Here is a 24,530-nt window from a genome sequence, read left to right as displayed (position 1 = left end):
TGTGAGATTACCTCCTTTGAGTCTTATTTCATTTTTTGGAGTTAGGTGGGGACCTGTTTCAGTTCAAACCCCAGATTTCTTCATTCTGTCATGACCCTTGTGGGATTCCAGTCTTCGATGTTTGACTGATGTTTCTGGACATGTGTATTTTAAGCAAGTAAAACTTTAGGTTTGAAGAATGTGAGATGCTGTCATCAATGGCATTTAATGAATAATATAGAAGGCGCATTCACTTTGTGTAGCATAGTTTTTCCATGCCCAAAATACTAAATTTAAGCCTTTGCAAGAATACATAATGGTTCAAGTTCAATTCTGTTTTCTTTATGAAACAAATTGTTTTATTTTAGGAAATTTCAAATTTTATTTTTACGTTTAGAGTTTACAATGATAGTTGTATTTTCATTTCATCCTTTTTTTAAAAGCAGAAATCAGTTTCTGAAGTTAATTATGAAGTTTGTGCTCGCGTAGTAACGAAGAACAGATATGATTGATAGGCACGGTATCAAAAAAGGCATCTGTTTTGTTGCTGGAACATTTGGGCATGAAAATTAGTTATTGAGCTTTGAAATGAATAATGATGCAAAATTTGGTATGGTTGAGAGATTTTGCCTTTAGTGCAGAGGATTGGTGCAGAGTCTTTGAAATTAGGTTTGTAGGTATGCTGAAAGGGTTTTTTTAAATTTTTTTTATTAATTTAGATTACCCAATTATTTTTTCCAATTAAGGGGCAATTTAGCGTGGCCAATCCACCTACTCTGCACATTTTTGGGTTGTGGGGGCGAAACCCAAGCAGACACGGGGAGAATGTGCAAACTCCACACGGACAGTGACCCACAGCCGGGATCGAACCTGGGACCTCAGCGCCGTGAGGCGGTTGTGCTAACTACTAGGCCACCGTGCTGCCCTATGCTGAAAGGGTTTATGCACCATAGAACAATCAGTGGCAGAATTTTAATTCAAACTTGGAGAATTAACATTATTAGTAGAATTCAGCAGCTGTTTTGGTGGGAGCTGGAATAGGGCGTTCAGCCTGTTGAACCTGTTAGATTCTGGCTAATTTCTATCTCTGCTTTGACCTGACTTTTGTTCAATATCAATTGAGAACCTTGCTCAGCAAAAATCAATCAATCCAAGACTGGAAATTTTCAATTGATTCAGCACCCACAGTCATTTGTGCAAGTGTCAGATTTCTATTACCCTTTTATTTGCGATACGTGCCTCCTGATTTGCCTCCTAAACAGCCCATCTCTAATTTTAAAGTTGCATCTTCCTGTTCTGGATTCCTCTACCCACAGAAATAGTTCATCTGTCTACTCCAATGAATCCCTTTATCACTTTTGATTATATAATTTCTCAACCTTCGAAAGTTAAAAGAAAACAAGCCAAGTTTACATAACATGTTTACCTTTTCTGAAGTTCTAAAGAAACAATTAGGTCCAAAATGATGTCCACATTCACAGCAGTCTGTTGAGCACATTGTCCCTGTGGCTGTTATAATGACGAATGCACTAATGACAGCCTCCTTGAGAATTGAATCAATTTGTGCTAACATTGACTGACAAATTTTCGATGAAGACAGAGATGATTTGTCTCCTTTTTGTTTCCCTTTGAGAGCTGTGCTGCGTGATGAAGTAGATTTTTCTTAGCTATAAAGTCGAGAACCATTTCAGCTTTGTCAACGTTTTTATTCCGTTCTATTGACGCATATTTAGATGTTTGTTTTCCTCCCACAGAGAGCAACTGCGTTCCAGAGAGTTGGACTGTGTGACAGAAGAGAACGGAGCTTGGAGAAATGCTAGGATTTTTTCAGTGTGTCCTACTTTCAGTCTGAAAGTTTTTAAATCCCTCGTCAAACTCATTCTGTTCAGAACAAGTTTGTTCCGGTTTGATGTAGCCTTTAACCAGCAGGTTATCAGGGGATGGTATGACATTTTTTAAAATCCTTTGTCATATTTTGTCCTGCTCTTCATTCTATTGAGGGTTTAACCAAACTCTCGCTTTGTTATATCCAGAGGTTTTTGGTTGACCGTTGACCCATGCTGTCTCTGGACCTGGCTGACATCACACTGCTTTTGACCTGACTTGTTTTCCAACAGTTTCCTACACATGCCGTCGCTGTTTTGGTTCTTGCCATCAATATCAAATGTACAAACGGTTCTTGCTAACCAACAATTATCAGGTATATCTGATGTTCAGATGAGTTCATAAATAAAGAAGAAAACATTTTTTTTCAAAGTGTGATGTGTGCTTTTATTTTTAGATTTCTAAATTAGTTTTGACAAAAAAGAACAAAACTTGTGCGAAAAACTGTGTACATTGACTATTGGAACTCATAGGTGTAGAAGAACCTTATTTCAGCTTCCAGACAGATGTTTGAGTATTTTAAATACAATGTCATTGATGAGTCATTCATAGTGTACATATTTTCTGCTTTATTTGTGTGCGTCCTTTGAGAACAGGGGAAGGGAAGAGAGTCTTGGGTCTGAATTTTTTCTGAGTTGGAACAACACAAGAGGTGTTTAAAAATGGCAGATTGGAACCGGTTTCCAGCCCCCATTCCCACTTCTGGCAATTTTGCTGAAACAGGAAAAGGCTGTTGGTAGCCATCCCACATACAGCACTCCTGTCCTTACCAGCTCCATTGTTGAGTCCATTGTTGCGGTGGGCAGTTAACCCCCACCCCCAACGCCCTCCCCTTCCCCATCCAATGCAAGTCAGGCCCTTTCTGTAAGTAGACATGGTTCGTGGCCTGTCAGGGAGGAGAACCACAGGGGAATCCCAGTCCTGAGTCATCAACCAAAAAAAGAAGCCATTCAGAATTCTCCTTGGAGTACCCAATTTTTTTTCCAATTAAGGGGCAATTTAGCGTGACCAATCCACCTACCCTGCACATCTTTAGGTTGTGGGGTGAGACCCTTGCAGACGTGGGAAGAATGAGCAAACTCCACATGGGCAGTGACCCGGGGTCGGGATTGAACCTGGGTCCTCGGGCCGTGAGACAGCAGTGCTAACCACCGTGCCACCCCTGCCATTCAGTTTTCCCATGGAATTACATTCCCATGGAAATACATTGACCCTTGTACCTTCTGATAAAGCTGCCAATCAATCACAGTCATTCATATGATCAATATCTGGAGCTTTGATCCACTTCAGACCTCTTAATCGTGTGTAAATAAACACAGTGGGGGAGGGGGAATCTCTTTTTTTTAAAAAAAGAAAAAAAATTTAAAAATGAGATTGTTGCACTCTCCCTCATTCCTGCAGCAGTTTAAACATTGCATACTGAGATCTAAGTGCTTTAGCCATTCTAGGAGCTCAACCAGACATTCACAAAATGCCATTCTGTTTCCCCTGCTTTTGTTAATAAAGTTGCCAGGTTGCCTTATGAATGTCAGACTGAGCTCCAAGAATGGCAAATGCACTTGATCACAGCGAGCAATGTTTATACAGCTGCAGAAGGGAGTGAAAGTTTTGTATGACATCATTATTACCTTGTAATATGTTACTGTTTCTTTGACTATTTTCTCACTGCCTGTGTGCCTGTTTACACCAGATTGACTTTGAATAAATTAAAGCTTCTGATATCTATACTATGAATGACTGATTGTCACTTTTAAGAAGTTGTTAGCTGAGCTTTTATTTTCAAAGGATCTCTGCAAAGCTTCTGCTTGGTGTCAGTTTCAGGATTATTTTCAAAGACTTGTCAGGCTTGCCAATGGCTCCTGGTTCTATAAACTAAGAGTGGATACTGGAAAGTGGGATGGGGGGAGGGGGAAAGAGGAGGAGCGTTTGTGGTCCTGACCTGCATTCCTACCGGCCTCTGTTATTCTCTTATTCAACTCCATCCCACCCCTCCCCAGCCTACCTGGGTGAGGGTGCATTTTGAAAGGAGACTAGTATTTCCTGACTCGACCTTCCCACCTCTACCACCAAAATCCAACCCTTTAAAACATCGATATTGACACTATATTCTATATCAAACAGCCATGTTAGGAGACTTTTGGGAAGACTAAACTAACTATATGAACTCGGCAGTTTGTTGGAAATTTGCCTAAAAAACTGCTACAGTGACCAGTGTAATCAATTTTCACCATTACCTTTAACCAGTAACAAAATTATAACTGGGGAGGATTATTTTCAGGGTAGAGTGATCTGCATGTGTTTTAAAAAATAAAAATGACTTTTTACAGTTCAAGGTCACTCGAGCATAATGGTTGCTTGTCAATCGAGTGGACTTGGCGCTGGCCCTTTTTCAGAAGTAGCTTGTTTAGAACAATATTCCTTTGCAACTGGCCCTTGAACTCATAATTATTTATAGTGGTATAAATGTATTCAATTACAATTGATTTCCTTGATATGAATGAACTAATAGCTGCTGGATTGATTCAGAGCATGGTGTTTTATCTGTAGTGTAAATGTAAATTTGGAATGCAATGGAATGATAAAATTTACAAAGTAATAGTTGCTATTGTAGTGTGAGCAGCAGAAGATATATTGTTTCCAGCGAGTTACAGTAGATGACTGAAGGTTGCACTGACGTGACAATCAAGCCCTGAGTTATTTTTCAGCTATGGATAGTTTTTTTTGGAATAGCGCACCGAGTGACATTGCAAGATGAGCAATTTTGATGCTTTAATTTAATTCCAAGAGGCTGTCGTTAACTGGTGGCAGTATCATGATCACCTTATTTTCCGGAGCACACTTGATTGACCGTGACTTCAGACTCCCAGAAATGAACCTCAGTCAGCAAAAACAGCAGTCGTTCTTTAGATCTTTGTAGACAGATTGGTATATGAAGGAGTATTAAGGAAACGGCTTCTAAGAAAGGCATTCTGAAGTCTACTGTATTCACATTTGCAGCGTGATATGGTTGTTCACTTCGGGCACATCACCTCAAAGTGCAGCGGAATAGGATACCTAGTAGTTAGAAAATACCAGAAAAATATGAATTACACTTTAGTGCCTCAAATGGGAAAAGTTTTAGCTCACAATCAGATTTAAGCTCTACATGAAAAGTGGGAATTCTATAAAATGAGAATATTTGCAGATGTGGGAAGTTAAGACCTTGGAAATGATCTTAAACCAAAAGAGAAATTGATTTTCTTTTAAGAGGCAAATTGTTATTTTACCCAGTTAATTCTGCGCTGAAATATCTTGACAAAAATCCTATCCAGTTAATTAAGCAACACCATGTTATTTAACAAATCAGGATAGTTAACTGACTGATCTGAGAATTATTTTTTGTTGTTGCTAAACCTGCTTTAATGAGTAGCTGCTGGTAATGATCACAACTAATTATACTTTGGGGTGGTACATGCCCTGTGTAGATGTATCTTTTTACTTGGGGTGGGGAGGCAGGGGGCGAGGACTGTTGAGGCTAATTGTAGATTTATGTCACTACATTAGATTGATCCTAATTAGAATGTACAGATTTTGTGCACGGATCTCCTCCATTACCCGCACCTGTCTTTTTATAATATATAGACATTTTATATATATATATATATATATATATTCATGTCTTTGTCCATATGAAATATTGGATGAAATGAGGATGTTTGCATACTTCCACAATGTAAAAAAACCCCTAAATCTTTGATCTGGTGCATTTTAAGAGTTTTTAATTAAATGTTATGAATGTTTCACAGCTTGTACAGTGTTTGTTCATATAGTGTTGGGGGTTTTACTCTTCACATGATGGTGTTTTTTAAGCTATGAGCTGGAAAAGCTGCTATCCAGGTTTGAACGTTCAACCAAACAGATCTTCTATAAGATCATTCTTTTATCTGTTCAGTTTTCACATATGAACAGGAGTACTATCCCACAGGAAGGTCATCTGCCATCTTTCCAGGTGGCAGATGACCTTCCTCTGCTGTGCTGAGTCCTCATTCTGAGGCATACATCTTTTTCATTGTTTCGGCCAGCTGGTGGTTTGCCTGTTACCTCCCACATGATACGTTGTGTGTTAATTTTATTTTCAGCCCACTGTTTTTCTTAACCTATTGGCAATGTTTGTTTGAGTCAGGGAGGCAGGGTCAAAAGTGAAATATTTCATTTTTTCCCCCAACTTCTTACGCATGTTTAAGGGCTCTTGAGTGTGAAACCTCAAGGGGCACTCCAGCTTTTGAGAGGCCTAAACCCTAGGCACCAGTTATGTCATTGTTTGGTTCTAATTTTTTTGATCTCCAAAGGAACTTGTGTACTGGTGTCACATTATTTATACTCATCCAAAGCAAATTTTGGACTGTCCCCGCCCCCCCCTGCAGCAGGAAGACTAGTACTGTTAAGCAGCCCTGATAACAGGATGTGAATCATTTGCTTTATTAGTTGCTTTAGTCAGTATGGATTCACGTAACTGGGGTATGTGGGTGTGTGAGGCTTATATGTTGGGCATATAAAGATTTCTACTTTGGACTGATGTGACAAATGCAGCCTATTTGAACATCTACTTCCCTCACCATTGTAAAATGTGGTAGAACCAACCAGTCAGTTAAGAAACAGTGATTGGTTTCACCCAAAGTGGGAGATGGTGCTGAGAAGTTACCAAGGCTCTGAGTGACATTTCTCATTTTCCTTGTGGAAAAATTGGAAATCGATATATTTTTCCTTGAGGTTCCTCAAACAAATTATGTTAATTCAGCAGACATCTTTTTTTTTAAAATGCCAAGCATCGTAACAAAGCAATGATGCTGTCTGGGATTATGTGACTATCTCGTAACTTCAAGAGATTTTTCTCTGCCTTCTTACAAGCTCCAACTCGAGAGCACTTGGCAGCCCCCAAGCTGGTCTGTTTAATGTTCCTTAAGCTCCAAAGAACTTCTTCACATTTAAGTCTTGCCTTGCCAATTGTTGAAATTATGTTAAGTTCCTGTCTCTATAGCTCTGGTGAAACGAAAATGCAACTTCCTATCTCAAACATTCTGTCCTTATCTTTGTTTTCCTTTTTTGCTTCAACTTCCATGTTCGGTTTTTTTAAAAGTCAGGATGGGCAGAAAATTAAAACTGTTTCTCCTTTGTATACTTGAATCTTAACAGCTAAATAAGGAGCACATTGCTGTGCCAGCTACAAAGAAACATACGTTCATTTATATTGTTGTTCATTGGAACATACCAAAGTGCTTTACAGCCAGTGAAATATGTCAAATATAGTCAATGTTGTAAAGTAGTAAATATGGCAGCCAAATTCTGCACAGCAGGGACACACAAACTGCAATTAGATCATTTGTTTTTACTGATGTTGATTCGGGGATAAATATTGGCCAAAGCGCTGTGGAAATCTCAGCTGTTTGTTGAACAACTCCACAGCAGCAAGAACTGTTCTGGTTGGTCTGCATAGCAAGATCATGCATTCAAAAGTAATGTTGAGTGATTTTAAGCACACCATGACCTGGTGAATTATTCCTCTCTTTCTATTGTAACCAATATCTTCACTTCAGCCAGGAACATAAATAAGCAATGTCCATAGCAAGTCCCAAGTGTTTTGGCTGCATTACATGATCACTTCAGCACTGGTGTGAATATTTTTTATTTTGTATCTTTTTTCTGAACTTCAGTAGTGTTATTCATCACAACAGAGTCTCACTGCATTTCACCCTGGTATCAGTTAGACTCTGACTCTAGACCAGGGGTGGGCAAACTTTTCCGTGCAAGGGCCACATTCAGAAATTCACAATTTTAAAGGGCCGCATAGTATATTAAGTAAAATAATTACTTCACCCGGTTATGATTCTGGGCGCCTCATACAGAACATAGAACAGTACAGCACAGAACAGGCCCTTCGGCCCTCGATGTTGTGCCGAGCAATGATCACCCTACTCAAGTCAACGTATCCACCCTATACCAGTAAGTAACCCAACAGCCCCCCCCCCCCCCCCCCCCCCCATTATTAACCTTAACAAAAAAAAATTTTTTTTTTTTAATGACTTGGTGGGCTGCATAAAGACCTTTGACGGGCCGCATGCGGCCCGCGGGCCGTAGTTTGCCCACCCCTGCTCTAGACCATGGCTGCAATTGCTCAATTACTGTAGTAAGTGTGAATGCTCAACGGCTATCATACCACCTCCTCATAAGGTCTGTTTCTTTAACACGGGTGCAAGTCTTTATTGAAATCATCAAAGCAGACACTGGGAAATTCCATATAACTTTGATCTTGTATGTTTGGCACAGAAACTCAGACATGCAAATCAGGAATCCATGGTGATATCGAGCAGTGGCATTGGAAGGAATGCAAGTTGAAACTTGGTAGCCTTAAATCATTTTCATTTCTAAAGCACCATTTTTGTTGGTCTTAACCTTGCTCTTTATTTTAGATTCTATATTCTTGATTATTCTCATTGTGTTGCAACTATTGTTAAGATTGTCTTCACTATTATGCTTTCTAGGTTTGCTGGTTACTTTTTACTGAATTACCTTATTCCCACAATAGATGTTTCTTCCAAGTCAGAATGTTGACCAAATTTGTTTAGCACTAAGCAATTGAATAAATAATTACTTCACTAATAGTTGTGCATTGCTCCTTGGGGAAAAAATAAAAGTTGACATGCAAAGTTCTCTCAAATTTTGAAAATATATAAATAAAGCCAATAAAATGTTTTTTTAGAGTACAGAAGCAAAGACTTGGTTCTGGCTAGAATATTGTAGCTTCAAGACCTTGTAGAACAGAAGCGTACAATATAGATTTAGCACCATATGAGAAGAGAATCTCATGAAAAGCAATTTTAAACGCTGGGGTTATTTACATTAGAAGAGAATATTTTTTAAATATAAATTTAGATTACCCAATTTTTTTTCCCCATTGAGGAGCAATTTAACATGGCCAATTCACCGACCCTGCACATCTTTGGGTTGAAGTGAGATCCATGCAGACATGGGGAGAATGTGCAAACTCCGCACGGGCAGTGACCCAGGGCTGTGTTCAAACCTTGGCACACTGAGGCAGCAGTGCTAACCACTCTGCCACCCTGCCATCTTGATTGGAGAAAATTAAATAGATATTATAAAATTACAACTTTATTATCTCACGACTACTGAGGAAAGGTTACTGTCTGTGGATGGAGTTGCAGAAACCGTCAACTTATAATTTTAGGAATAAGCAGAGATAAATAAGCTAAAATGAGCATTGAATATGATTGGCACAGGGAGTGGTTGGGACAATGGTTATTAATATACCATCCTCGTTCTCCATGGGTTGTTAATCATGGCTTAAGCTATGCTATTACTGTGGGCCCCAAGGACTACCTCAGCTACTACAGGGATTGAACCCACCCTGTTGATGGTATCCTGCACTACTCGCCAAATGAGCTCCCGCAATGGCAGGTACACCTTTTTAAAATGAAATGTGCATGAGTAGTTAAAGCAAAGAAAAAGATGGTTACACCAGGGAGAGCGTGGAGCAGTTGGATCAATCTTGGGAATCAACAGTGAAAGAGTTGGACAATTGAGAGGGTGAAAATCAGCCTGTGCTGTATAATTTGATGTTCCATTGCATCTATTTCAATGCTGATTTTATCCTCCCTTCAATAGTCTCCTTGGAGTTTAACAACACCATAGATGTGCATAACTGAATAAGTAACAATATTGTTTGAATTATGTGGCTTGCTTCCTTTCTCAAGCTTGTTACCTTTCAAGGCTTTGTTGAATGCTACCAAAGATTATCCCAAAGAAGGCTGGGGCCACGAACTTGATCCATAGCTTTGGCACCAACTGAGATTGGGATGGAAATTCTGCTTGCCAGCTCGGAGTCATGCTACATTGCAGCTGTATGGAAGGAGGGTCTCCCCATCCCAATGACAGGCTGTGACAGTTGCAGGTGGGCAGTTACTGCTGCAGCAGCTGAATTTGCAATGAGCCTCAAGCCACTTAAAGGCTGCAATGTCTTCATATATGCGTGTCATAGAACTGCACAGCACAGTACAGGCCCTTCGGCCCATGATGTGCCGAACTAGTCTGAAACGAAGATCAAATCAACCGACTCCCAATCATTCTAGTACACTCCATATATATCCAATAACCGCTTGAAGGTTTCTAAAGTGTCCGACTCAACTACCATTGCTGGGAGTACGTTCCACACCCCATACCATAGCTGGGAGTGCGTTCCACGCCCCAACCACTCTGAGGCTACCTCTGACATCCCTCGTATATCTTCCACCATGAACCTTATAGTTATGCCCCCTTGTAACAGTTACATCCACCCAAGGAAAAAGTCGCTGAATGTCCACTCTATCCCTTTCATCATCTTATACACCTCAATTAAGTCACCTCTCGTCCTCCTTCACTCCAATGAGAAAAGCCCCAGCTCCCTCAACCTTTCATCATAAGACCCACCCACCAATCCAGGCAGTATCCTGGCAAATCTCCTTTGCACCCTTTCCAATGCTTCCATATCCTCCCTATAATGAGGTGACCAGAACTACACACAATACTCCAAATATGGTCTCACCAAGGTCGTGTACAGTTGCAGCATAACCTCACAGGCCTTAAACGCAATCCCCCTGTTAAATGCTAACACACTATAGGCTTTCTTCACGGCTCTATCCACTTGGGTGGCAACTTTCAGAGATCGATGGACATTAACTCCGAGATCTGTCTGCTCCTCCACCTTCTTCAGAACCCTGCCGTTAACCATGTAATCCGCATTAAAATTTGTCCTACCAAAATGAATCACTTCACACTTATCAGGGTTAAACTCCATCTGCCACTTTTCAGCATAACTCTGCATCCTATCAATGTACCTTTGCAGCTTACAACAGCCCTCCACATTATCCACTACTCCACCAATCTTGGTGTCATCAGTAAATTTACTAACCCAACCTTCAACTCCATCATCCAAGTCATTGATAAAAATCAAATAGCAGAGGACCCAACACTGATCCTTGTGGTACACTGCTGGTGACTGGGCTCCAGGATAAAAATTTACCATTTACCACCACTCTCTGTCTTCTATGTGATAGCCAGTTACTGATCCAATCGGCCAAATTTTCCTCCATGCCATGCCTCCTTACATTCTGCATGAGCCGACCATGGGGCACCTTATCAAATGCCTGACTAAAATCCATGTATACGCATCAACTGCTCTACCTTCATCTATGTACATGGTACCTCCTCCAAGAATACAATCAAACTTGTGAGGCAAGACTTACCCCTCACAAATCCGTGCTGACTATCTGGATTAAGCTGTATCTTTCCAAATGATCATAAATCCTATTCCTCAGGACCCTTTCCAATAATTTTCCGATGACTGAAGTGAGACTAATCGGCCTATAGTTCCCAGAGTTATACCTATTCCCTTGAACAAGGGGACAACAATCGTCTCTCCCCAGTCGTCTGGCGCTGTGAGGACATAAAGATCAAAGCCAAAGGCTCTGCAATCTCATCCCTCGCCTCCCAAAGAATCCTAGGATATATCCCATCAGGCCCAGGGGACTTATCTATCCTCAGGCTTCTCAAAATTTCTAACACATCTTCCTTTTGAATATCTAGCTCCTCCAGCCTGTATTACACTATCCTCCTCAACAACATGGCCCCTCTCCTTCGTGAACACTGAAGAAAAGTATTCATTTAGGGCCTGTCCTATATCTTCAGACTCCATGCACACGTTCCCATTACTGTCCTTGACCGGCCCTAACTTCACCTTGGTCATTCTTTTATTCCTCACAAGTGTAAAACAGCTTGGGGTTTTCCTTGATACTACCCGCCAAGAACTTCTCATGCCCCCTCCTAGCTCTCCTAAGCCCTTTGTTGAGCTCCTTCATAGCTATCTTGTATCCCTCAAGTGCCCTAACTGAACCTTGTTTTCTCATCCTTACATAAGCCCCCTTCTTCCTCTTGACAAGACATTCAACCTCTGTTTTGTAAACCATGGTTCCCTCACTCGACCATTTCCTCCCTGCCTGACAGGGATATACATATCAAGGACAGGCAGTATTTGCTCCTTGAACAAGCTCCACATCTCAATTGTGCCTATCCCTGACAGTTCATGTTTCCATCTTATGCTCCCCAATTCTTGCCTAATTACCTTTCCCCCAGTTATAAACCTTGCCTTGCCATATGTTCCTATCCCTCTCCATTGCTATAGTGAAAGTCACCGAATTGTGGTCACTATCTCCAAAATGTTCTCCCACAACCAAATCTAACACTTGGCCTGGTTCATTACCCAGTACCAAATCTAATGTGGCCCCGCCTCTTGTCGGTCTATCCACATGTTTTGTGAGGAAACTCTCCTGCACACACTGGATAAAAATAGCCACATCTAAACTATTCGAATTATAGTAGTTCCAATCAATAGGAACATCATGTGTGTGATGACGTCATTAATCTTGTGGCGTAACTATCTTGGGTGTCAATTTCTCTTTAAAATATGTAACATTTTTGGTAATTAAAAGTGTAAAATATTTTGCCATAAACAGCAAGAGTGACCATGATTAATAAAATAAGTTCACACCCAGTGACCTACCCGTTAGGATAGTATAGCTTTTTGACTTGATCTTGTTTTACAGTTTAAAAAGGCTGTCAAACAGTTAGTTGTCTTTTTGGGATCTGAATAGAGGTTGGTTTTTCTCAGAGATTAAGCACTTGAGGAATAAAAGCTTTACCTCGTCCACCTAAACATCCACCCATCCCCATGGTTGTCTGTGCTCCATTTCTCAGATCAATGGGCCCGACTCATTCCTTTTAAGGTCCTGAAGCAGGTCCAGTGAAGTGGTAAATTTCTCAACTCTAGCTGAGCCCTAGTTGTATAGTCCACCAAATAATAAATGTGGAGCCACCTATGGTCTAGGCTAAGATTTTAGCTTTAAAAGTATGTGCTTATTGAAAGAGAGGGTCAAACTTTCAGGGGTGAGCCTGACATTACACAAGTACACACCATCTTTGGATAGGTATGAAGCCCCACCACTGCAATTTTGGTAATGCCGAGTCAGAATTTTCAGTCCCATTATTTGTTATTTCCAAGCCAAATGTTGGGCCAATTGTCAAGTGTCTCTCTTTAAATATATAATTTGCATGCATTACAAATAAACTTGGACAACTGAGTTGCATCATATCAAACAGCTCTGTCAGAGATCTATTTGTAACAGCAGGTAGCAGGGCAAAATCTGCATCTCCCAGCTTCTTGCAAAGTGCTCCGTACCTCGTAGTGAGAGCATTGTCATTACGGCTCGGCTTTACTTGGTTGATAATGTGGTTTACATGGAGGATTACCATATACCAAAGGCAGTACGCTGCAGCCAGCAATCAACAGGGTATCGCAAACTTGGATATCTGAAAGCCAATCTCAGAGCTTGCAAGCTGGATCCCAATACATGGGAAGAGAGCCTTACACACAACCAAATGGAGGAGTACCTGCCATCAAGCAAATTGCTTTTTTTTTACACATTCAAGAAGTGCCTTCAGGACAAGTGAGCACAGAGTAAACACAATAGCTCCACCTATCCCTTCAACATCCTCCCCGTGTGTGCGTGGGTTTCCTCCGGGTGCTCCGGTTTCCTCCCACAGTCCAAAGATGTGCGGGTTAGGTGGATTGGCCATGCTAAATTGCTCGTAGTGTAAGGTTAATGGGGGGATTGTTGGGTTACGGGTTACGTGGGTTTAAGTAGGGTGATCATTGCTCGGCACAACATCGAGGGCCGAAGGGCCTGTTATGTGCTGTACTGTTCTATGTTCTATGGGTGGCACAGTGGTTAGCACTACTCCAGGGACCTGGGTTCCATTCCCAGGTATAGTCTCCCCTTGTCTATGGGGATCTCCTTTGGGTGCTTCGGTTTCCTCCCACAGTCGAAAGTTGTGCGGGTTAGGTGGATTGGTCATGCTAAATTTTTCTTTTGTGTCCAGGGGTGTGCAGGCTAGGTAACGGGGTTGACGGGAGAGTGGGCATGGGTACCGTGCTCTTTTGGAGGGTTGGTGCAGACCTGATGGGCTGAATAGCCTTCTGCACTTTAGGGATTCTATGATTCATAAGCATACTGACTTCATAAGCAATATTTGCAATCGGTTATACAAATCGAGACTTGGCCGAATTTCACATGTGAAAAAATATCAACCTAGACTAAAATGGTCTTTTAAAAAGAATTTGCTGAACACTTGTGTCGACACCAGGAGTATCCATCATGCAGTATAATGTGAATAAATGTGAGGTTATCCACTTCAGTACCAAAAATAGGAAGCAGATTATTATTTAAATGGATATAAATTGAGAGAGGTGGATGCTCAGCGAGACCTTGCTGTCCTTGCGCTGAAAGTAAGCGCGCAGGTACAGTAGACAGTAAAGAAGACAAATGGTATGTTGGCATTCATAGCGAGAGGGTTGAAGTATAGGAATAAGGGTGTTTTACTGCAATTGTATAGGCCGTTGGTTTAGCCACTCGTATTGTGTTCAGTTTTGGTGTCCTTATCTGAGGAAGGATGTTCTTGCTATGGAGGGATGCAGCAAAGGTTTACCAAGCTCATTCCTGGGATGATGGGACTGTCATGACTAGAGACTAAATCAGTTAGGATTATATTCATTGGAGTATAGAAGAGTGAGAGCGATCTCTTAGAAACTTATAAAATTCTAACCTGATTAGTCAGAATAGATTTCAGAAAGAATGTTCCCAATGGTGGGGTAGTTCAGAACTAGGGGTCATAATTTGAGGATACGGGGTAAACCTTTTAGGACTGAGGTGAGGAGAAATTTCTTCATCCAGGGAGTGGTGAATCTGTGGAATTGACTACCACAGAATGTATGTGATGCCAAAATGTTGAGTAATTTAAAAGAGAATTCAGGGCAGCACGGTGGTGCAGTGGTTAGCAGTGCTGCCTCATGGGGTGTGGTCCCAGAGTGTGGAATTTGCACATTCTCCCCATGTTTGCGTGGGTTTTGCCCCCCCACAACCCAAAGATGTGCAGGGTAGGTGGATTGGCCATGCTATATTGCCCCTTAATTGGAAAAAATGAACTGGATACTTTAAATTTATTTTTTAAAAAGCAATTTGATATAGCACTTGGGGCTCAAAAGTGATATGTGGGGGAAGGTCGGATCTGGTGGCATCTGTGGAGGGAGAGAAACAGAGTTTAATGTTTCAAATCCAATTATGACCCTTCTTCGCTTTTTCTTAATATTAATACAATCCTATGGGAGATGTTTAAGGAGGGACCGCAGGAATGTAGCACCATCCATCGGCACCATTCAAACTTCATGGGTGGCACAGTGGTTAGCACTGCTGCCTCTTAGCCTCAGGATCACAGAATCTGGATCCCTGGTGCGAAGTGTTGGTGCCGACGGCGTCAACACGGCCTCAGGATATGCAATTCTGGGCCCCACAGGGGCTCTGCGGAGAATCGCATGCCGGTGGCCTGGTGCGATTCGTGCAGGTCGCAGGGATTCTCCGGCCCGGCCCCGGGCTGAAAGAATCCCGCACAAGGTTCAATTCCGGTCTTGGGTGACTGTTCTGTGTGGATTTTGCATTTCCTCCAGTGTCTCCAGGCATTCTGGCTTCTCACACAGTCCATTTCCCTGTGTCTGCAGGTGTTCCAGTTTCCTCCCACAGTCCCAAAATGTGCAGGTCAGGTGGATTGGCCATGATAAATTGCCCCTTAATGGCAGGGGTGGACTTGCAGGGGATAAGGTGGGGTAGTGGCCTGGGTCTGGTACTCTTTCAGAGGGTCGGTACAGACTCGATGGAACGAATGACCTCCTCCTGCACTTTAGAGATTCTATGAAACACTACGCCCCCCCCCCCCCCAATCTGCAGATGAGTGGAACTCGGTTGTTATTCCTGAATTAAGTCAGTGGATGTCGCCCTTGTCCGAGATTTTGCATAAGCTCTTTACCCGGAGTCTGGAACACTGCAGGCTCACTAACACGTGGAAGGCAAGGAATGTGCGAAGCACATCGGATTCCTGGTCCCAAAGAATTTAAATAGCTGTGTATTTCAACCAACCAAATCCTCCCATCAAAACGACTTTTAAAAAAACCCGCATGCATGCACTCTGAGCCAGAGTGCTTTCAAAGCTGAGGGTGTGAACACGCATGAGGAAATAGACCAGTTTTTGGAAGAAATAACAAATAAAATGCTTCCTGTTCAAATGCAACACATTATATCCTCAAAGCGTGAAGTCGCGGGGTGGGGGGGGGGGGGGAGGAAGATAATCCTCAGTCACACTTGGGAGATTTTTATAAATCGAAAACGTTGCATTTTTTATTAACTCTGTTTAGCCCCAAAGAATTCAAATTGTCTTTTCTTTCCCCCGCTCAGCTAGGACAAAATAAGCCTACGGGTTGTGAAAACATTACACCCCCATCTGTCAGGGAGGATGTGGAGAGAATTGCAATTTCCCCTATTTGTCGCTTCACAATAGGCTGCTTTCCACATTCAATGAGAACGTGCTGACTGGCTATAGGGGCGGAGCTAGCGGTTAACCCCATCATTTCCAGAATCTCTTCCGATGTGCAATGTTGATGGATGAAGTTATGCTGCTGAATTTTACAGCGGGAAGAAAAATTAAAACCCTGGGCCCAAATCCTGGACTCTGTCTCTATACTGTGGGTGTCCTCAAGAAGGGGGCTCACCACCGCCTCCTCAAGGGCAATTAGGGTGGGTGATAACTAACCATGCGGGGGACACTCAGCCCCCAAAATGAATGGAAAAAAGCCCTGTATAATACAGTAGAACCATGGGCGCCTGACTTCACACAGTGATGTGCAAGTTTTCAACTTTTAAAAAACAGTTGTTCCTCCCTGGACTTAATTATTCAAACCCGCCTGTTTGCACAAAGCATTTCAAAAATGTTTTTTTTAACCTTCCCAGGGTTGTGGGTGTTGCTGGCCAAGGTTAATATTTGTTCCCCATTCCCCCACTGCCGTTGGACTGAGTGGCTCGGAGTCACACGGTACACAAGAGGCCCTTTAGCCCATCGAGGCTGCACGGACAAACCTACACTAAATATACCAGTGTATTCCAGCACTTGGCCCATAGTTTTGAATGTTATGACATTCCAAGTGCTCATCCACGTACTTTTTAAAGCTTGTGAGGTGTCCTGCCACCATGACCCACCCAGGCAATGCATTCCAGACTCCCACACCCTCTGGGTGAAAAATGTTTTCCTCAAATCCCCTCTAAACTTCCTCACCTTAAAATTATGCCCCCTCATTATTGACCCTTCAACTAAGGGGAATGGCTGCTTCCTATCCACCCTGTCCATGCCTCTCATAACTTTATACACTTCAACCAGGTCCCCCTTCATTGCCAGGTCATTTAACAGTCAATCATATTGCTGTAGCTCTAGAGTAACATGTAGGCCAGACTAGGTAAGGATGGCAGATTTCCTTCCCTAAAGGACATTAGTGAATTAGATTTTTGCAACATTTAATGACAGTTAATAGAGTCATCAATACTAATAGTTTTATATTCCATATTTATTAATTTAATTTAAAATCCCCCAGTTGCTGTGAACCCAAGTCCACAAAGCATTAACCTCAAGAACTCTAGTCCAGTGACATTGCCACAACACCACCATTTCCCCAATGTTGCATTTTATATAGAGTCTGCAAGGGTGCATCAGACCCACTGCAGTGTTGTTGACTCTTAACTGCCCTCTGAAATGGCCACCCAGTTAGGAATAGACAACACACACAACTAAAGAATAATGAGAAAAATATTTTATCAATTTGTATCTACATTAAATAAACTAAATACAACAGTTCAGGTGATGCACGATCAATTGCACAACGACGAGTTGAATACAACTGAGGCTTTATTACACTAAGATGTGTGGCCTCCTACAGCAGCTGGCGAAACAGCTGCTGTATGGGGAGCACACATATTTATACTCCGCCTACTGGTCTGAGCCAGCAGGCAGGGACGACCCCCGTACTTGTAGTACAGGGTCTTACCACACATCTCCTAATATATACAACAGTGGTGATTACCACATTCACCCCCTGTTAAAATTGAGTCCAGCGGGGGTGGTGGAGAACTATATACAGAACAAGTTTAATATACAAAGGCAAAACAATTTTTTTAAGTCCAGTACAAGGTGCTTTAACAGTCCTGAACCAATTACAGGTTTAGCCGATCCGGGGCTTTGATGTGACGTTGGGAGCGACGCAGTGGTGGCGGCGATTCCAGTGGTGGTCTGATTCTCGGTGACTCCGGGAGCGTGCCAAAATCATCTTCATCCTCGGATGTGGGCAGGGGAAGGACGGATGGTCCTGGAGGGGGGGTGCTGCTGGGTGCGCGGGGGGAGGAGAGGGTGGTGCCGGGCTGGAGGGGTGTATGTGTGTGGAACCTGCTGGTGCCAGGTCCCTGAGGGAGACAGAATCCTGCCGGCCGTTGGGGTATGCTACATAGGCATACTGGGGGTTAGCGTGGAGTAACTGCACTCTTTCCACCAACGGGTCTGCCTTGTGGGGTCGTACGTGCTTACAGAGGAGTACGGGACCTGGAGCTGCGTGCCAAGTCGGGAGCGACACCCCGGATGTGGACTTCCTGGGAAAGGCAAAGAGATGTTCATGGAGTGTGTCGTTAGTCGCAGTGCATAGGAGCGACCAAATGGAGTGCAGTGCATCAGGGAGGACCTCCTGCCAGCGGGAGGCTGGGAGATTTCTGGACCGTAGGGCCAGCTGGACGGCCCTCCAAACCGTCTCATTCTCCCTCTCCACCTGCCCGTTTCCCCAGGGGTTATAGCTGGTCGTCCTGCTGGAGGCGATACCCCTGCTGAGCAGGAATTAACGCAGATCATCGCTCAAGAATGAGGATCCCCTGTCGCTGTGGATGTAGTCAGGGAAAGCGAACAGAGCGAAGATGGTGTTGAGGGCTTTGACGACGGTGGCAGACGTCATGTCGGGGCATGGGATGGCGAAGGGGAATCTGGAGTACTCATCGACCACACTGAGGAAATACGTTTTCCGGTCGGTGGAAGGGAGGGGCCCTTTGAAGTCCAAGCTGAGGCGTTAAAGGGGCGGGAGGCCTTCACCAGGTGCACGCGGTGCGGCTGGTAGAAGTGCGGTTTGCACTCCGCACAGACCTGGCAGTCCCTGGTGATTGTCCTGACTTCCTCGATGGAGTTTGGCAGATTGTGGGCCTTGATGAAGTGGTACAACTGTGTGACTCCCGGGTGACAAAGGCTGTCATGAAGTTCGGAGTCAGTCTACTTGTGCGCTGGCACATAGAACATAGAACATAGAACAGTACAGGCCCTTCGGCCCTCAATGTTGGGCCGAGCCATGATCACCCTACTCAAACCCACGTATCCACCCTATACCCGTAACCCAACAACCCCCCCCCCCTTAACCTTACTTTTATTAGGACACTACGGGCAATTTAGCATGGCCAATCCACCTAACCCGCACATCTTTGGACTGTGGGAGGAAACCGAAGCACCCGGAGGAAACCCACGCACACAGGGGGAGGATGTGCAGACTCCACACAGACAGTGACCCAGCCGGGAATCGAACCTGGGATCCTGGAGCTGTGAAGCATTTATGCTAACCACCATGCTACCCTGCTACATGTAGCTTGGGATAGGGCATCTGGGGACTCGTTGAGCTTACCGGGATGATACAAAATCTCATAGTTGTTGGTGGAGAGCTCGATCCTCCACCTCAAGATTTTATCGTTCTTGAACTTCCGCCGTTGTGTGTTGTTAAACATGAAGGCTACAGACTGTTGGTTGTTGGTCAGTGAGGAGAGTGAATCTCCTGCCGGCCAGGTAATGCCTCCAATGTCGCACAGCTTCAACGATGGCTTGGGCCTCTTTTTCGACAGAGGAGTGCCGAATTTCGGAGGCATGAAGGGTGTGGGAAAAGAATGCCAAGGGCCTGCCTGCCTGATTGAGCGTGGCGGCTAGAGCGACGTCTGAAGCGTCGCTCTCCACTTGAAAGGACAACGTCTCATCGATTGCGTGCATCGCGGCCTTAGCGATGCCGGCTCTAATACGGTTGAAGGCCTGTTGAGCCTCGGCCGTCAGGGGAAAAAGGGTGGACTGGATGAGTGGGCGGGCCTTGTCCGCATAGTGTGGAACCCACTGGGCGTAGTAAAAAAAGAACCCCAGGCAGCGCTTGAGGGCCTTGGGGCAGTGGGGAAGGGGGAGCTCCATGAGGAAGCGCATGCAGTTGGGATCGGGCCCCAGAACTCCGTTCTGGACCACATAGCCGAGGATGGCTAAGCGGTTCGTGCTAAATACACACTGCTCCTTGTTATAGGTGAGGTTTACGAGAGAGGCGGTGTGGAGAAATTTGGCAAGGTTGGCATCGTGGTGCTGCTGATCGTGGCCGCAGATGGTGACATTATCTAGCTACGGAAAAGTGGCCCGCAGCCCGTACCGGTCGACCATTTGGTCCATCTCCATTTGGAAGACCGAGACCCCATTGGTGACACCGAAGGGAAGCCTTCGTGGGAGGGGGTACGTGTCGAGCTGTGTGTATCGATTGATGGTCTGGCTGTAGTCAATGACTATCCTGTGCTTCTCCTCAGATTTCACCACTACCACTTGGGCTCTCCAGGGGCTGTTGCTGTCCTCGATAATGCCTTACCGAAGCAGTCGCTGGACTTCGGACCTGATGAAGATACTGTCCTGGGTGCTGTACCATCTGCTCCTGGTGGCGATGGGTTTGCAATCCGGAGTTAAGTTTGCAAATAGAGGTGAGTCGACCTTTAGGGTCCTGAGGCCGCACACAGTAAGGGGTGGTAGGGGCCCGCCGAATTTCAGTGTCAGGCTCTGGAGGTTACACTGGAAGTCCAGGCCAAGTAGCATGGCAGCGCAGAGGTTGGGGAGGACGTAGAGGCGGAAGCCGCTGAATTCTATGCGCTGGACCGTGAGGGTGGCTATACAGTACCGGTGAGGCCAAGGAGACTCTCTGATTGGCTGGGTGTACCACGAGGGAGTAGCGCCTTACCGTATCTGGATGGATGAAGCTTTCGGTACTTCCAGAGTCAAGCAGGCAGGAGATCTCGTGCCCATCGATCTTCATGCTTGTCGATGCGGTGGCAAGATTGTGCGGACAAGACTGGTCGATCGTGACCGACCACCTGGTTGTCGCTGGTGTCAAACGATGGGATGCCCTGGGGGGCATGGGTCCTGGAACGATGGTGGCGCCCATGTGCCGTTGGGGAGACAAGATGGCGGCGCCTGATGATTTTGGGGTGGACAAGATGGCGGCACCCACGGGCCGCACGTGTCAGGGGTTGACAAAGATGATGGCGCCCATGGGCTGCACGTGGTCCGAGGAGGGGATAATGGCGGCGCCCACTGGCCGCACGTGGTCCGAGGAGGGGAAGATGGTGGCGCCCACTGGCCGCGCGTGGTCCGAGGAGGGAAAGATGGAGGTGCCCACTTTCTGTACGCGAGGGGGGTCGGGGCGATAGCGGCGAATGCGCGGGCCTGGCACACCGCAGCGAAGTACCCCTTTTTGCCGCAGGCCTTGCAAAGGGCGCTGTGGGCTGGGCAGCGTTGGCAGTGGTGTTTCTGTTGCCCGCAAAAGTAACATCGGGGGCCCCGGGGTTGGCTGGCTGGCACATGGCACAGGCGTAGGGTTGGCTGAGTGGGGTCCCCGGTGGGGCGGCCGACTGTGGAGTCCACGATGGGTAGGAGGGGTGGGCCGCGGGGTTGGGGGTGTAGGCCTGAAGATTGCGTGAGGCGACCGTCAACAATAGTGCCAACTTTTTGGTTTCTGCGAGGTCGAGTGTGGCCCCTTCTAAAAGGCATTGGCGTATGAGGTCCGACCCTATCCCCGTAACGAAAGCGTCCCGCATGAGGAGGTTCGAATGTTCTGTGGCCGTGACGGCCTGACAGTCAGTCCCTGACCAGGGGTATTAAAGCACACCAGAAATCTTCTACGGACTCACCAGGGAGTTGCCTACAAGTAGAGAGTACCTGTCTGACGAGGAGCGTGTTCATCCGCTGGGCATAATTCTCTTTCAGTAGCGCCGTGGCTTCATCGTAAGTCGGCACATCCTGGATAAGAGGAAATACGTTGGAGCTCAGCCGCGAGTAGAGTATCTGGATCTTCTGAGATTCCGGAATTGGGTCTGGTGCAGACCTGATCTAAGCTTCGAAACAAGCTAGCCAATGTTGAAAGTCCTTTTTGGCGTCGCTTGATTGCGGATCCAGCTGCAGGCAATCCGGCTTGATGCGGAAGTCCATCTTCTGAAAACGTTAGTGTAATAAATTGATGCACGATCAATTGCACAAAGACGAGAGTTGAATACAACTGAGGCTTTATTACACTAAGGTGTGTGGCCTCCTACAGCAGCTGGCGAATGGCTGCTGTATGGGGAGTACACATATTTATACTCTGCCTACTGGGCGGAGCTAGCAGGCAGGGACTACCCCCGTACCTGTAGTACAGGGTCTTACCATCTCCTAATATGTACAACAGTGGTGATTACCACATCAGGCTTAGACTAAAACTTATTTCACTTTATTTTTGTCCTCTAACTAACAGGAGGATAGCAGGTAACTGAAGACTAATGCAAAAGGAATTATAATACTTCGAAATAACTACATGCAAGATTAAAGAACGGCCAGAGTGTGTTATAATGTAGTAAACACACCATGGGACTTCAATAAAGCTGCAAGACCAAAACATGAACCCTTTTTCTAATCAATGTCAGCTTAACCTCAAGTTTATTACATTCCTGGAACATATGCCTAACTGTTGTACATTAAATCATTTTAAACACAGCTTTTGGGCCAGCATTCTCATTCTTTGGAGTGGGGGGGGGGGGGGGGGGGGGGTGCGGCAGGGTTACAGACTCCAAGTGACTTCTATCAAGTTGCTGTTGGTCTGCTGGGGTTGTGCTGCAGCAATATTAAAATTTATCCTTTGATATGAAAATGATGAAACAAGGCCTGTGTTGGTCTGGCACCTTTTGCAACCTGAAGGCATCCTATTATATTATAGGAAATGTAGGAGCCAATTTTTGCACAGGCCATGGTCACAAATGCCCTTGTAAAGCATGATAGCTGGAGAAGAGGGAGCTTTAATGCAGTTCAACAAGCTGCTTTAGTGTGGGGGCACACAGCACAGCACCTTCCCAATGCAATGATTATCTGATAATTTTGTTTTCGCGATGTTGGCTGAGGGGTTGACCAGAACTCCCAGAAGAACTCTCCTATACTTCTTCAAATTTAAATCCACAACCTTCTTAATTGACCCACACTGAACCATGTGACATACAGGGGATAAATAAATACTTGCGAGTGACAATGAGGCAGTAATACAATTGAAGGTTTCATGATTCACAATCAACCTCCTGAACAACACTCGAATGGTGTAAACCCAGGGATTAGCTCACTGTCCTGAAATTGCTCGGGTGGAGAAGAGAATGTGTATTTTCCATTATACTGTAACTAATAGATAGTTTTAGTCAATTTTATTTATGTTTATAGGGACAGCAGCCCAGATGCCAATATCAGCGTCATGTCATTGATTTCATTATATGTTCAAAACAAAATATAAGTAATAGTGATATTTGTGCTTTTTCAATAAACATTGAGTTCTGCGGACAGTATATAATAAGTAGCAGCTAATGACTAACTGGTGTGGATTGCAAGACAGCAAGTAGTTTGGATGATATGGTAAACCACAGAGCAAAGCTTCAATGTATAACCATAGTCTCAGTTACAGGATTAGAAAATGAGTGTTGTTGCCTGCATGAGCTAGCATTGTTATAAACATGGTATACCGATATCAGCATGTAGAACAGCAGTTAACAAGGTAATGTCCAAACTGCTGCACTTCATATGAAAGAGCCTCTCACAACCTCAGAACTTCCCATGATGCTTTACAGTTAATTAATTGCCTATGAAGTGGAGGGTTTATGGTGCAGTGGTTACATCCATACCTCTGGGTCGGAAACGTAGGGTGCAAGTCCATGGATGCCAATGCCCTCTTAGGACATGGTAACTGAAGGAGAGGAAGTGCGTTAAGACAGTTTAATATGCTGCTTTAATGTGGTGAAACACAGCACAGCACGATTCCACAAATGGTAATGCAACGAAGGCCTGATAATTTTGTCTTAATGATGTTGGTTGAGAATCTGGCCAGAACATCAAGAAGAGCCCCCCATACTTTTCCAAAATAGTGCCAAGGGATCTTTAATGTCCATCTGAGGGGACATCTCACCCAAAACATGGCATCTCCAGTGATCAAGTACTCATTCAGTACTGCACTGAAGTGTCAGCCTGGACCTCATGTTTAATTAATAATAAATATAAATACATGCATATAAATACTGTGGCTACAAGAGACTGGGAATTCTGTAATGAACAACTCAGATCCTGACACTCCCAAGCCTGTCCATCATCTACAAGGCACAATTGAGGAGTGTGAAGGAGTACCCTCCACTTGCATGGGTTAGTGCAGCTCCAACATCACTCCAAAAGCTTGACACCATCCAGGAAAAAGCAGCCCGCTTGATCAGCACCCCGTCCACCACCTTAAGCATTCACTCCCTCCTGCATCGATGCATAGCAGTGTGTACCATCAAATGATGCGCTGAAGCAAGTTGTTAAGCCTACTTCAACAGCACCTTCCATACCTGCAGCCTCCACGA

At 44.5% G+C, this 24,530-nt stretch overlaps 1 protein-coding gene across 1 annotated transcript in view; it reads left to right on the top strand.

The window, feature by feature from the left end:
• The window catches only part of LOC119953870 (26S proteasome non-ATPase regulatory subunit 11), an 84,035-nt gene extending 81,800 nt beyond the window's left edge, over nucleotides 1-2,235 (top strand). Inside the window, exon 14 of the mRNA XM_038778471.1 lies at nucleotides 1,734-2,235. The gene's annotated coding sequence lies outside the window, so the exon portion shown is untranslated. The remainder of the gene's footprint in view (nucleotides 1-1,733) is intronic.
• The last annotated feature ends 22,295 nt before the right edge of the window (nucleotides 2,236-24,530 follow it).

This window comes from Scyliorhinus canicula, chromosome 19, assembly GCF_902713615.1.
Source record: "Scyliorhinus canicula chromosome 19, sScyCan1.1, whole genome shotgun sequence".
Classification (NCBI taxonomy): Eukaryota; Metazoa; Chordata; class Chondrichthyes; order Carcharhiniformes; family Scyliorhinidae; genus Scyliorhinus; species Scyliorhinus canicula.
This window is presented reverse-complemented; position numbering and strand designations above follow the sequence as displayed.